This window comes from Physeter macrocephalus, chromosome 17 (genome assembly GCF_002837175.3).
Source record: "Physeter macrocephalus isolate SW-GA chromosome 17, ASM283717v5, whole genome shotgun sequence".
Taxonomy (NCBI): Eukaryota; Metazoa; Chordata; class Mammalia; order Artiodactyla; family Physeteridae; genus Physeter; species Physeter macrocephalus.
In genome coordinates, this window is record NC_041230.1 from 4,867,251 (window position 1) to 4,882,165 (window position 14,915).

Consider the following 14,915-nt stretch of genomic DNA (forward strand, 5'->3'; position numbering starts at 1 on the left):
TCTTGTGAGATGTGTAGCCCACTCTTGAAAGACATTTTACGTCTGGCTGAGCACGATGGGAAACACCCCGAACAAGAGGTGTACGCGTGTGTCAAGTCTTTCCCAACACCAAAAGGAGCTGAGTCGAAAGATACTCCCCCGATGGGATGAGGGGAGGACTTCATTTGTGAAGAACTGCAGCATTCACGTGGCAGAGAGGACCTTGACATGCAGGGCGGGAGTGAAGGACTTTCTGGACAGTTCAGGCCTTCTCCAGCACCAAGCCCTTCACACAGGAGTGAAGCCACACAGCGACACGGAGGGCAGGGCGACCTCTGACAGTGGACAGAATGCTTACAAGTGCAGTGAATGTGGGAAAACCTTTAGCCACAAACACATACTTGTTAAGCACCAGAAAAACCATTGCAGTGAAAGTGGAAAGACCTTCATCAGAAGGTTCCACCTGGTTCAGAACCAGACAATACATACTGAAATGAAGCTATATGAGCACCTTGGAAGTGGAAGATTCTTTACACAAAGGTCTGGCCTCATTGAACAGCAGAGAGTTCACACTAGGCCAATACCTTATGAGTGCAGCCAGTGTGGGAAGTTCGTCAAAGACAACTTCACACTCATTGTTCATCAGAGAGTTCACACGGGAGAAAAGCCATATAAATGCAGTGAATGAGGGAAATTCTTTAGGTACAGCTTCACACTCAAAAGACATCAGAGGGTTCACATTGGAGAAAGGCCATATGAGTTCAGTGTGTGTGGGAAATTTTTGGTAGACAGCTCCATGCTCATTATTCATCAGAGAGTTCACACTAGGGGAAGGCGTTTTGAATGCACCAAATATAGAAAATTCTTTAGGTACCACTTCACGCTTGAGAAGCATCAGAAAGCTCACACTGGAGAAAGGCCTTATGAGTGTAGTGTATGTGGGAAACTCTTTAGGCACAACTCAAATCACATTAGGCATTAGAGAAGTCACACAGGAGAAAGGCCTTATGAGTGCAGTGTATGTGGTAGACTCTTCAGCCAAAACTCCCACCTCATTCGGCACCAAGAAGTTCACGCTAAAAAGTGTTGCAAACAGGGAAAGACTTCAAAGAAAAATCTGGTCTGATTTAGCACTGGGAAGTACTGCTATGCAGGTGTTTAAAATTTTTTTATAGTGTGGTAAAATACATGTAACATAGAATTTACAATCTTAACCATATTTAAGTGTAAGTTCGTCAGTAATAATACATTCACCTTTTGTGCAAGCAAATATTCAGAAGTCTTTTCATCTTGTAAAACTGGAACTAAACACATTAGACAGCAACTCCTCATCCCCCTTCTCTTATCCCCTGACAACAATTATTCTAATTTAAGTCTATAAATTTGTCCACTCTGGGTACCTTATATAAGAGTCATAAAGTTGTTATCCTTTTGTGGCTGGCCTACTTCACTGAAGACAATGTCCTCAAGGTTCAACCACTTCCTAGCATGTGTCAGAATTTCCTTCCTTTTTGAGTGAATAATACACCATTTTATGTATATGTTACTTTTTCTGTATCCCATCATCAGTTGGCTCTTGGACTGCTTTCCCTATTTGCCTATTGCACATAATGCTGTTATAAGCATGATTGCACAAGTATTTCTTTGAGGCCCTGCTTTCAGTCCTTTTTACATATATTCCCAGATGAGAATTGTTGCATCATGTGGTAATTCAATATTTAAATTTTTTGAGGAACTGAGGGATTGTTTTACATAGTAGCTGTACCATTTTACACCAGTGCAGCTTGAAGGTTCCAATTTCTCTGCGCCCTCAGCAACACTTTTTATTTTCTTCTCGTTGTTTTATTTTTTGTAACACTATCCTAGGGACACGAGGTGATTATTTCACTGTGGTTTTGAATTACATTTAATGATGCTGAACATTTTTTCATCTGCTTGTTGGCTGTTTGTATTTGGCCTTTGGGAAAATGTCTCTTCCAATCCTTTCCCCATTTTTTAATGGGATTATTATTACTGTTGTTGTTATTTAGATGTTGGAGTTCTTTATATATTCTGTGTAGTAACTCCTTAACAGATAAATAGTTTGCAAATATTTTCTTCCACTCTAAGGGTTGTCTTTTCACTCTCTCCATTTAGTCCTTCTTTGCACAGAAATTTTAAATTTCAGTGTAGTCCAATTTATTTCTGTTATTGTTGCCTGTGTCTTTGGTATCATGTGTAAGAAATTATTGTCAGTGTTGTGAAGCTTTTTTCCTGTTTTCTCCTAAGAGTATTACACTTTTAAGTCCTAATATTTGGGTCTTTCATTCATTTTGAGTTCATTTTTATATATCATGTTAGGTAAAGGTGCAACTTCATTCTTTTGCGTGTGGCTATCTAGTTTTTTCAACACCATCTGCTGAAAAAACTCATTTCTCTTTGAATGGTCTCTGCACCCTTTTAAAACATCTGAGCATGTGTGTGAAGGTTTGTTTCTGTGCTCTTTATTTTATTCCTTTCTCCTCTATGTGTGTCTACGTCAATACCACAGTATTTTGATATGTTTAAAGTTTTTAAATAGTAGTTTGACTCAGTTTTGAAGCCCTAGCAAGTGGACTGTCCGTTCCCCTTCTAGAACAGCTGATGAAACCCACAACCCCAACCACTTTCCTTATCAGGCTCTCATACTCTGGACTACCAGACCCCAAGGTGTGAGACAATTATTCAAAATAGCCAGTCCACAGAGAGCTCATGAAACCTAGCTAATCCCATCACTCTTGCCACACATAAACTGCCCACCACAGCTCCAGCTTGCTGTCATCCTGTCCCTGGACACAGCCCTCTGTGTTGCCCTGTCTAACGTCTTTCTCTCATTCTGAGCTGTAAGTAACAAACAGTTCTGTCTTTCATGTATCCCAGTGTCATTCTGCTGTGTGCTTCACCATCAAGAACCTTTTGATCTTACAGAACAACTCCACGCCCAGCAGGGTATTATGAGTACGGCAGATGTTGGACAGTCTTCAGCCACTAGTCTGTCTCCATTCAGCACCAGGAAGCTCACACTGGAGAAAGATGTTACACGTGCAGCCACTGTGCTCTTGGCTTTTTAACGTAATAACAGATGAAAGCTCTGGAGATTAGCCCCTGTGAGGGAGATATCCCCCAGAAACTGCATCTCGTACATCCAGACGTCCTCACTAGGGAGATTCACAGTAACGGCCAGGTTTGCGGGAAACTTTGGTGAACTCTGTTGCACTTTCAGACCTGCCTGGGGCCGTCACTGGAGTTCTGTCACTGCCCATGTGTATTACAGAAGCTACCCTCCCGCTATTAGCTGGCAGGGAGTATGGTCACTATAGTTAATAATACTGTATTGCCAGTTTGAAACTTGCTAAGAGAGTAAATCATAAAAGTTCTCAACATAAAAAACTTTTGTAACTGTGAGGACAATGTGAAGTAGACTTGTTGTGGTGATCATTTTGCAATATAAACAAATACCGAATCATTATGTTGTACAGCTGAAACTAATAAATATTATATGTTAATTATATCAATTTTGGGAACTCCCTGGATGTCCAATGGCTGTCCAATGGTTAGGGCTCCCCACTTCCACTGCAGGGGGCATGGGTTCGAGGTGGCCAAAAAAAAGAAAAATAATCTCAATTTTGTTAAAAAGCAGGGAGAACAGATTGCTGTGCTCTCTTGCTTCATCTAGAGTATTTGCCAGCCATTTGAGCACTTTGGTGAGAACTCATACCCCACTTGATTTGTTTGGGTGTGGACATCACCCAGCTTGGACAGAGGACTGGATCTGGCTTCGGTTGGCAGTTTTCAGAGGTTTCTCTTGTTCAGGGTCATTATTGATTGTCTCCTGATATTCTTGACAGATTTTTTCCAGCCTCCATCTTACTTACCCTAGGAACTCCGGGCTCACCTTGCTGGGTTTTTTGGTTTTTTGGTTTTTTTGAATTTTATTTTATTTTTTTATACAGCAGGTTCTTTTTTTTTTTTTGCCGTCCGCGGGCCTCTCACTGTTGTGGCCTCTCCCTGGTGTGGCCTCTCCCGTCGCGGAGCGCAGGCTCCGGACGCGCAGGCTCAGCGGCCATGGATCACGGGCCCAACCGCTCCGCGGCATGTGGGATCTTCCCGGACAGGGGCACAAACCGGCGTCCCCTGCATCGGCAGGCGTCCCCTGCATCGGCAGGCGGACTCTCAACCACTGGGCCACCAGGAAAGCCCCAGCAGGTTCTTATTAGTTATCCATTTTATACCTTGCTGGTTTTTGCAACAAAGGTCTTATTGAGTTTTTTTTTTTAATTGAAGTATAGTAGATTTACAATGTTGTGTTAGTTACTGCTGTACAGCAAAGTGATTCAGTTATACGTATATATACATTCTTTTTTTAAATATTCTTTTCCATTATGGTTTATCATAAGATATTGGCTATAGTTCTCTGTGCTATACAGAGGGTCTTGTTGTTTATCCATTCTGTATATAAAAGCTTTTACATCTGCTAATCCCAACCTCCCACTCCATCCCTCCCCTAAGGCTTAGTGTTTAAGCTACTTTTATTCTTGGGATTCTATTTACTGTATGCTGTGAGGGAGAATAGAATTGGGCTCTGCCAGAATAAAAAGTACAGAGTTCTGGGGCTCTCAACTTTGTGTGCTCCAAAGGAAATAGAAGGAGGACAAACAACAGCTCTCAGGGTAGATTTGGCCTAATTGCATTGCTGCCTGAGGCCTCCTAGGAAAGTCTGAAGGACCCCTGCACCACGATCTCATGCCCTGGATGTGAGGATTATTTGTGGTTCCACAGTCACTTGGGGCAGGTGGTTTGGAAACAATAGTACTTGGCAGTACCATGAATTGAGGCCCTTGAATTTAGTGGATGTCCCATGGCATAATTGACAGATATTTGTCTCCTGAAACCCACCTAGGAGCTGTGTGTCCTGAGGAAAAAAATCATGCAGGTATATGCAGGTAAGACTTAACAAGGCCCAGGGTGGGTAAAATATTCTGTACAAAAACAGTGGTTGGATTAACTGGAACTGGGGGGAGACTGCAGCAAAGTAGAGTGGATAAGCCCCTTTCAAAGGGGTATCTGTAAATGTTCCAGTAACTGGCTAAGTGGTAAGAAATTGTACATAACTTGGGACCTACAGTACAGTCCACGGAAATCTGGGTACATCCCCTTTAAGAACCTGAAAACCTGCCCCCGCCTCAGAGCCGCGGGATAATCCGCAACTCTCGCGTTGGGCGGGACCTTTCCAGGAGGGGGGAGCACCGCCCCTTGCCTGGGCCTGGGGCGCTATGAACTACGTTACCCGGAAGGCACTGAGACGCAGGAGACAGGCACTTCCGTTCTAGAAGACGGCGTCTGTGCGGGCCTTCCGGCGTGGACCGCGGGAGACGTTTTGTAAACTAGGGGAGTTGACTTGCAGGGAGCTCCGGAACCCTGGGCCGGCCTGAGGTTAGGGAGCCGGGAAGCTGCTGTGTCCGCTGATCTGAGGAGGGTCTGAGGCTCGGCGTGGGCGCCATCTGGCCTGACTCTGTCTCGGGGCCGGGACAGGGTCCACCGTGCCCGGGACCCTCATTCGCCCACACACTCCGCTGGCGGCGGCGGAGCTGATGTGTCCAATCCAGGTAAATCCTGCGCCCTCCGGGCTCTCCCCCAACTCTTCTTATTCTGCAGTATTCTGGTTCTAAATCGAGGTTCTCTAACGAGTGTCCAATGCTTATTTGTCCCCCCAAACCTTGGTTTTCCCAATTTTGAAATATGAACTGCGTGGGGAAAAAAAATTGCAGAGAACTTACACGTGCAGATGAATAAAATTTAAAATTTAAATTTTAAATTTAAAATTGATTTAAAATTGATATGTGTTCACCGCTCAGGTCAAAAAATATGGTATCAATAGGACCCCATAAGGCTCCTGTGCGGTCCTTCCAAAACAATTATCTCCATTTCTCCAAAGTTAAGGTGTTATCTGATGTTTCAAATAAACATCTTTCTTGATAGTTTTGCCAACTATGTGGAAAATATTCGACGACTGTAGTTTAATTTCTCTCGCTTGCTGTAAGACTTTATGAATGGAATCATATAAATATTATGATGTGTTTTCCTTCATGTGCACAGTATGGTGTGACTTGACCCATGTTTTTCATGACCATTTATTTTCCTTTTTGTGCAGTATTCTATAGATATGAGTATGAGTAAAGTGGTGTATTTATAAATTCTCTATGCGTTCTGGGGTATATAAAGCATGCATTTGTCTAGCGTGTATGTTAAAATTATTATTGTATTTAATTGAACATTTCCACTTTTTTTCTTAATGATTGCTTTTATTATTTATTTTTGGCTGCATTGGGTCTTCGTTGATGAGCGTGGGCTTTCTCTAGTTGCGGAGTGCGGGGGCTACTCTTAGTTGTGGTGTGCGGGCTTCTCATTGCGGTGGCTTCTCTTGTTGCGGAGCACGGGCTCTAGGCGCGCAGGCTTCAGTAGTTGCAGAACGCGGGCTCAGTAGTTGTGGCGCACGGGCTTAGCTGCTCCGCGGCATATGGGATCTTCCCGGACCAGGGTTCAAACCTGTGTCCTCTGCATTGTCAGGCAGGTTCTTAACCACTGCGTTACCAGGGAAGTCCCGAACATTTCCACTTTTTGGTCTTGTTTTACTCCGTCTTACTAATTTTAACGTAGTTCTTTGAGTGAAATTGTTATACTTATTCTTCATCTATACCATCTTTATATTTTGATACACACTTATGCGTTACATAAATGTACAGTTTTACAGTATTCACACACTTAGATGGTTTTTTTAAGTGATTTTATTCTTCGAGTAATATTTATTTTACCGGAAAATCATCTTTCTCTGGTGGTGTTGCAAGAGAAAATGCAACTTATCTTTAACAAGTTAAGATAACTTGTTAAAATTTTTGTTTTAAGGAGGACAAAATGAATCATTGTAAGGATAAAAAGTTACAATGCTTCGAATCCCTAGCAAGATGTTAAGAACTCAAGAAGATATTTCCATTTTTCTATAATGAGGGTGGAACAGAGGTCAAGTCCTAGCTTATCTCCTTTCTCCTAAGTTTGAAGAGTCAGAAGTGAGGTCCAGTTGTCCTGAACTGCTGGAGGCCAAGCACTATTACTCCAACACCCGCTTTGTCAGAGATTCATTTTCAGTGTGAAGCAAGTAAATGGTAGTTCCGTTCTCTATCACAGGAGGAAAAAAAACTAGTAGGAAATTACAGAAATCTCTCTGACCGTTTATGGACAAAAACATGGATATATCAAAGAATATGGATAAACATAAAAAGTACATATCCTGGAATTCCATTGTATAGTGTTATGATAATTTCAAATCAGAATTTAATCTATGGATTATGTAAGCTGGAATTTTGTATAAAACAATAATCTTTAATATAACCAAATTAAAATTTGTAAAGGAAGTATAAGACCTCCTGTTGGCCACTTGTTAGGGCCACCTACAAGCTATGGGAAGAGAAGATTCTATTATTGCCAGGGGAGAAACAGATAGAAGAAGGGAATCAAATGGAAGTTTCAGAAACAGACCTGTACATAAAATGAGACTTAATTTTTGATATTTGTGACTTAGGACTATAACAGTGCTTTATGACCTGCCACAACCATTTCCTCGCCAACACAATCCCTTATTCTTCTGGCTCAGTGGGCTCCAGTCACACTAACCTCGTGGATGCTGCTCAAACACACTAGACATGACTCTCATAGAGAGTCTTTGTACTCGTTTTTCCCATTTCAGGAAAGCTTTTTCTTAAGATGTCCACATGATTTTATGGCACAACTCTATAACATTTTCTGCCCTGTTTTACATGCTTTACTTTTTCCTTGAGCATTTGTCTTGCCTGAAATAGTAAATGGTTCACTCATTAATATTCTTTTTTGTCTGTATCACAGATGGGAATTAATGTTACATGGCCCTGCTCATCCCACAGACTCCACATTCAGCAGAACCACATATGGACACTGCACTGGTGAGTGTCAGGTGTCCTGCAACTCTTTTGCTGCCACTCTTCCTGGCCTTGGTGTCTCAAGACCCTAGAGAACCCTATGCTCAGGTTTCTAAGTCCAGGCCAGAGCTTATATGGAGAGATTCCCATTTTTGGCAGCCAGTAGACTGAGATGTGAAAGTTTGTCTTAGGTACAGGGATTAGTATGTACAAATGCTTGGGGATGAAATTGAGTTGGGAATGCTCTATGACTTGTATGTGTTAGTTAATGTCTGGCGAGAACAGAGAGCAAGGGGGCAAGAGTCAGGCCTAGAATGGTACTCTGAGAAGGTAGGTTTCTGTTCTGAGAGTGATGGCAGACATAGAATTTTTGGAACAGGAGGCGAAGTGATCTTACTTAGGTCTTAAGAGGCTATCCTGGGCTGCAGTGTGCAGAAGTTTCTAAAGTAAGGTCTGACCAGATTTTCTAATGTGGAGCGGTCACAGATGCCTCCAAAGTTTTTTCCCTGTGCATCTGGAAGTGTGGAGGTGCCATCAACTGAGATGGGGAAGTCAGTGGTAGGAGTCCTTTTCAGTGAGACTATTAGGAATTGGATTGCAGCCAAGTTGAGTCCCAGATGTTCCAGAGGCTCCCAAGTATAGAAGACAAGTGGACAGCTGAACATGCAGATCTAGAGTGCTGGGGGAGGCTTCAGGATCCTATTAGGGGACAACGGAGGAGAGGGAGGCTGTCACAAAGACAGACAAGGAAAAGTAGTGGTCATCAGCAGGAAGGTAGGGGGAAGGGAAAGTCCATCATGTGGCCAAGGTTTTCTTGGGAGAGTGGCCGTGAAATTGATGCAGAGGGAAAGCAGAAATGGAGGTAAAGTGATAGCAAAGTCAGGCTGGTGCTTATTTCTCTTCCTTTGCACTCACCAGGCTTTTGTGGTGGAACTTAGGGCTTTTCTATCAAGGGCTGGGGAGCTGCCAGTGGAGAGTTGGGGTATGCTGAGATCCTGTTGCATTGGCAAGCACTTTCTGAGTGCCATGTGAAGAAGGGTATATGAGGAGACAGGAGACATGCCAATTTTATGGACCAGATTGTGGCGATGGGGATCTGATGTATGAGGAGTTATCCACTGAGTTATATGCATGCAGGGAAGGTGTGTGAAGTAATTGCCCGAGGTACTATGAGCTTGAGAGAAGGATAGGTCTAAGTGTGTTTGTGTCTGGGAGACATGATCCTGGGGACTCTCAGGCCGTTATCTTGCAGGAGAGGGAGGGGGCCCTACACACCAGGAGCACAGATTTAGATGGCATCTATCTGTCCACCTGCCTCTTGTTGCTGAGGCTGGATCTAGTGATCAAAGAAGCATGAAGAGTTATTGGGTACCACTGCCCTCTAATTCAGGGAACTGGGGAGGAAGATGAGCCTAGAGTGAATATGAGCTGTGATTAGGTGTACTTATGGGGTCCTGGGGAAAGAGGCTGCTTATGGACACATCTGTCCCCATCATCACAGGGCCCTGTGACCTTTGAGGACGTGGCTGTGTACTTTTCCCATGAGGAATGTAGGCTTCTTGGTGAGGCCCAGAGACTCCTGTACCATGATGTGACACTGGAAACCTCTGCACTTGTTGCATCATTGGGTAAGGCCTTCCCACCTATCCCAGCATCCTGGGCAGGTCTCTGCCTTTCCCTTTTTTTTCCAAAGGCAAGTCTTTTTTCACAGCTAGACAGTGAGCACATCTCTATTACTGCTTCCCTGTCATACATACTGTAGGTGCCAAGGCTGGGTGAGTGTATACTACCTCCTTTCAGAAGTATCCCCAGTACCAGAGGCTCTGAAGTTTTCTGGGTCATAAGACTTGAAAATAGTTCGGTGGGTTCCATTAGCCTCAGCCACTCCCTGCTAAGTTGACTCTGTAGACCCACACACCTCTGTGCTCCAGGTTCTGCCCCCTTCCAGCTGACATTTCCTGGGCCCTGACTGTACCAGGAATTGTTGGGATTCAACGTGGTCACTATTTGTGGGATCCACTTGGCTGTTGCTGTGAGACCCTCCTCAAAGATTCTTTTTGTGATATTATTTTTCTTTCCTGAGGTTGTTTCGGGATTGGTTGTACCCCTGGGCCAGTACTGACGACCCACCTATCCTGTCTTTCCCTTAGGACTTGCATTTTCTAGGTCCCATGTTATGTCCAGCTGGAGCTGGGAGGTGAACCCTGGGTACATGACAGAGTGGACATGACTCCAGCCACAGCATGAGGGGCTCAAAGTGGGCTTGGCTCCAGTGATTGGCATCAGGGGGAGGAAGTGATGATATGGCTGGGTTCAAATTATATCAGGAACATGTCTGGTGCCCCACAATGTTTTGGTGCCAAAGCCATTGACTGTGTACCTCATTTCTGTGTGCACTGCCCCCATCATTGGGTCTTTTGCTTGGTGAGTCTTCCCTGTTCTGTGACGTGGAGAGGCCCAGTCTTGCACAGAGGCCCTTTCGTAATCAGACCCGAGCTCCCTTGTCCTGAAAACCATCCCAAGCATTTTTTCCTTGGCATGTCAGACACATATTTGTGATGGGGCTGCCCCCTTCTACCAAAATCTGTATGAAGTTCACCCGTATTTCTCTGCTTTCAGGTTGTTGGTATGGAGTAGAGGTCAAGGAGACACCTTCTGAGCAAAATGATTCTGTAGAAGTGCCACAAATAAATACTTCAAAGACAAACCTGTCCACCCAGAAGGGCTGTCCCTGGGAGATAGGTAGTCTGGAATTAGAAGATGGTGTGCATTTAGCTGAGGACCTGGGAACAAACCCTAGCCAGACCTTTTGTGGGGCAAGTGTGAAATTTCACCAGCACAGTAGAGAGAAACTCTTTAGAAGAGACACAGATAAGGAGTTTATGAAGAGCTGCACAGTCCATGCAACCAAGAAGTCTTTCTCATTCCAGGAGCCTGGGAAGGATTTCCCTGGTAGCTCGGGCCTTCTCCAGCACCAGGTCACTGCACGAAAGGACACCAAGTGTGTGGAGGCCTTTCACAATGGACAAAGGCACTATAAGTTCAGTGAATGTGGGAAAGCCTTCAGCCACAAACACTGACTTGCTCAGCATTAGAGTTTCCACACTGGAAAGAGGCCTTATGAGTGCAGTGAATGTGAGAAAACCTTCAGCCACAAAAACTCACTTGTTAAGCACCAGAGAGTCCACACTGGAGAGAGGCCTTATGAATGCAGTGAATGTGGGAAAATCTTCAGTTATAAACACAAACTTGTTCAGCACCGGAGACTCCACACTGGAGAAAGGCCATGAGTGCAATGAATGTGGGAAAGCTTTTAGCTACAAACTCACAGTTGTTCAGCACCAGCGAATTCACACTGGAGAAAGGCCTTATGAGTGCAGTGTATGTGGGAAATTCTTTACTCAAAACTCCAGCCTTATTGCGCACCAAAGAATTCACACTGCCTCACAGCCTTATAAATGCAGTATACGTGGAAAATTCTTTACCTCGAACTACAACCTTATTGCACACCGGCGAGTTCACAGGGGCACAAGGCCTTATGAGTGCCATGAATGTGGGAAACCTTTCAGCAACAAACCCACACTTGTTCAGCATCAGCGAATTCACACTGGAGAAAGGCCTTATAAGTGCAGTGAGTGTGGCAAGTTGTTTAGCCAGAGCTCCAACCTTATTGTGCACCAGCAAATTCATACTATAGTGAAGCCTTTTGAGTGCAGTGAATGTGGGAAACGTTTTAGCCAAAGCGCTACTCTCATTAAGCACCAGAGTTCACACTAGAGAAAAACCACATGAGTGCACTAAATGTGGAGAATTCTTTAGCCAAAGCACCCAGCTTACTCAACACCAAAATGTTCACACCACAGAAAGGCCTCACAAGTGCAGCAAATGTGGAAAAGTTTTCTGTCAAAGGTCTGTTCTGACTGAGAACCAGAAACTTCATAGCCAAGATAGGCCATATGAGTACAGCAAATGTAGGAAAGTTTTCAGTCAAAAGTCTAACCTCACTTTTCACCAGAAAGTTCATGCTGGAGAAAAGGCCTTCAAATGAGTTGAGGAGAGTAGCGAATGAGCTGTCTCCTTAGTTATACATCATACTGAATAGGCTCTGTGAGGGAGCCATCAACTGGAAGTTGAATGCCATACATCTGAACAGCCCTTGTGTGCAGATTGCCTATGAGTACCAGGTTCATAGGAAGCTTTTCAGGAGCTATGCTGTACTTCCTAACCTGCCCACGGCCCTTTCCAGACTTAATGTCACTGTGAGTTTCTTCCCTCTTCCAAGTGGCAGATCCCCATACTGGGCATCAGTCACCTTACTGTGGTCAGGGTAGGTAGACTTTTGTGCTGTCCTGTCCCCTGGAGCGAAGCATGAATAGCCTGAGCACTTGGGTTTTGTCATTCTCTTCCATCAGCTGGCTAAGACAGGACCTAACCAGCTTTGACCATGGGGATCCAGGCTGGGTTCTGCTGGTGGCTCACAGAGGTTTACCTTCTTTGGTGGCATTGTCTCATGTCATGCTCACAATGGATTTTTCTAGCTCCAGGTCACCCTTTTTGGGAACTCAGTTTGCTCTGCTCTGTGCCATAATAAAGACTATTATTTAAGCCCCCTTTCATCTTGGGGTTTGTTCACTGTTAGACTGATGTTGAGAACCATATTGGACTGTCAGGATGAAAAGGAACAGGTTTTGTGAGTGTTGCAAACTTTGTATACCTCAGTGGGGATAGTGTCATGGCAGAGAATAGTGTTCACTCCAGTTGTGGTCTAATTTGCATTGTTTTCCAAGGCCTCCTAGGGTAGACTGCAGGGCTCTGTGGGATTAATGTTGAGTCCTGGATGTCAGAATTTTTGGTGGGTTCAGAGGTCACCCTGAGATGAGGACAGTCGTGAGAACCACCAGTGATTTTGGAGCTGCATGAGAGTGGAAGTCGTGTAGTACAGGCATGTGATTTTTAGGACCCAGGCAGAGGTCCTGGGTAACTCAAGTGGAAACACCTTTCATTGCTCACCAGTCTTCATTGCTACTGCAATAGAATCCCTCCCAAGGACAAGGAGGGGGGGTGGAGTTAATGTGTGGTTGGCAGAGTTCCACAGAAAAGAGATTCAGATTTTATGTGAAGCCAATTTCTATTAAAACTTAATTGAGCTATATAGTTGGTATGCATTAAAATGAACATACCTAAAATGTACAGTTTGGTAAGTTTTCATACTTGTAAAGCCATGGATACATCATCATAATAACAAACATCCAACACCAATATCTACCTTCTGATATGTCTCCCAGGACTCCCTGGCAACTACAATTGATTTACTTTTTTCCCCACTCAATTAGTGTTTTCTAGACTGTTAATATCATTGGCATCTTAATGTTTAGTATTTGTTTTTTTCTTTCATGATGCATAATTATTTTGAGAATCATCTAAGTTGCAGGTGTGACTAGTTCATTTTCTTCAAAAGGGGTCTTGTGGTTTGTTTCCAGTTTTGGCCACCACAAATAAGCTTACTATGAACATGTGCATAAAATTCTTCATATGAATGTATGGTTTCATATTCTAAAACGAATGACTGTACCCTTATGCATTCCCATCAACAGTATGGAACCATTCCAGTTGCCCTATAGTCCTCACCAGTACTTGATTGGTATGGTCAGTAGCTAAAATACTGCCTGTTTTAAAGTGTGTAGTATAGTCTGATTGCATTTCCCTAATTCATAATGTTGAACATTTTTATTGTGTTTATTTGCCAGGTGTATGTCTTCTTTGATAAATGCCTGCCTGTTCTTTTATTTATTAACTGAGAAGACAAATGTGTTGTAACTTCACTTTTCTTCAGTGACTGCTGGGTGGAATAAGTGTTTCTGCTATTCACAACATTTAGTCCTCATTATTAACTTTCTCAATTACTTTTAAGTTCTAGACAGTTAATAAAACAACCAATTGAGCCTTATTATGTTTGCCAATTTCCTGGTATAAATACTCCAATTTTGAGCAGAGGCAAGGTGCTTCAGATATTTAGGGAATAAAGAGGCATGGTGGTCTTAGGTGTGGGGACAGGCAATCAGAGGAAGAGAAATGGTGAGTTAATGTGTGCAGGTGTATCTGCATTACAGGCTTCATCATAGGATGCATTTTCAGAAGTGGAGGCACTTTACATGATCTGAGGGTGGAGTTTTTGGCCATCTGGTGTCAAAAGGTCATTCACTGGACACCTGTGCAGGCCAAGTATTAGGTGTTGGTGGTTCCAATCAGTTTTAACCAGCTCAAACTGTACAAGAGCTGACTCCAAGGTTCCTAAGAAACAACTTGTGCCCCCTTTACTACAGTGACCACTAGGTCAGAGGTGTTACCTACACGGGTGATTAAGGAGTCTTGTGATTATTACCTAGGCCATGTGAAGCTTGGAGCATACACAACTAAAGGGTGTGGGGGGAAACCACCAAAGAGAGCTTAATCACTGAAGGCAGTTTACAAGCAGAGTTTTAATAATGATGTTCCCTTATATATGGTTCTGTAAGACGAGCTCAAGAATTTTAGTTATTGGCTTCTGTTAACCCTGTGGGGCACATTTCAAGGTCATCCAGTGTGGACCTGGGAAGACGTGCAGTAAGCACACCTTTCTACTCTATTTCCATTATACAGATGCCCATAAATAACCTTGAGAACACAGAAAAGAGTAAAATGCAATAAAATAGGAAGAATGTAAGTTTTGACTATTTTCACTTGACCAGTGTAAACAACTACATCACAGGCCTGAGTTATCCAATCTCTACTCATTCCGAAGAAATGTTTGGCACTTACTCGCCCAACTCCTGGGTGATAACCTCTAAACCCTTGAAACATTTGGCCTAATAGGAGTGTCTGTTTACCTGGGGCTTTGGGCCATGTCAGGCAGTTTATGCTAATACTGTGATTTATGGCTGGGGGGGCAGGGGGTACTTAGGTCTCTCTGTATCAGTTTGACATCTGGAG

At 43.6% G+C, this 14,915-nt stretch overlaps 1 pseudogene; it reads left to right on the top strand.

Moving 5' to 3' along the window:
- Window positions 1–7,355: 7,355 nt before the first annotated feature.
- LOC102981104 (zinc finger protein 211-like) lies at window positions 7,356–11,819 on the top strand (annotated as a pseudogene).
- Window positions 11,820–14,915: the final 3,096 nt, after the last annotated feature.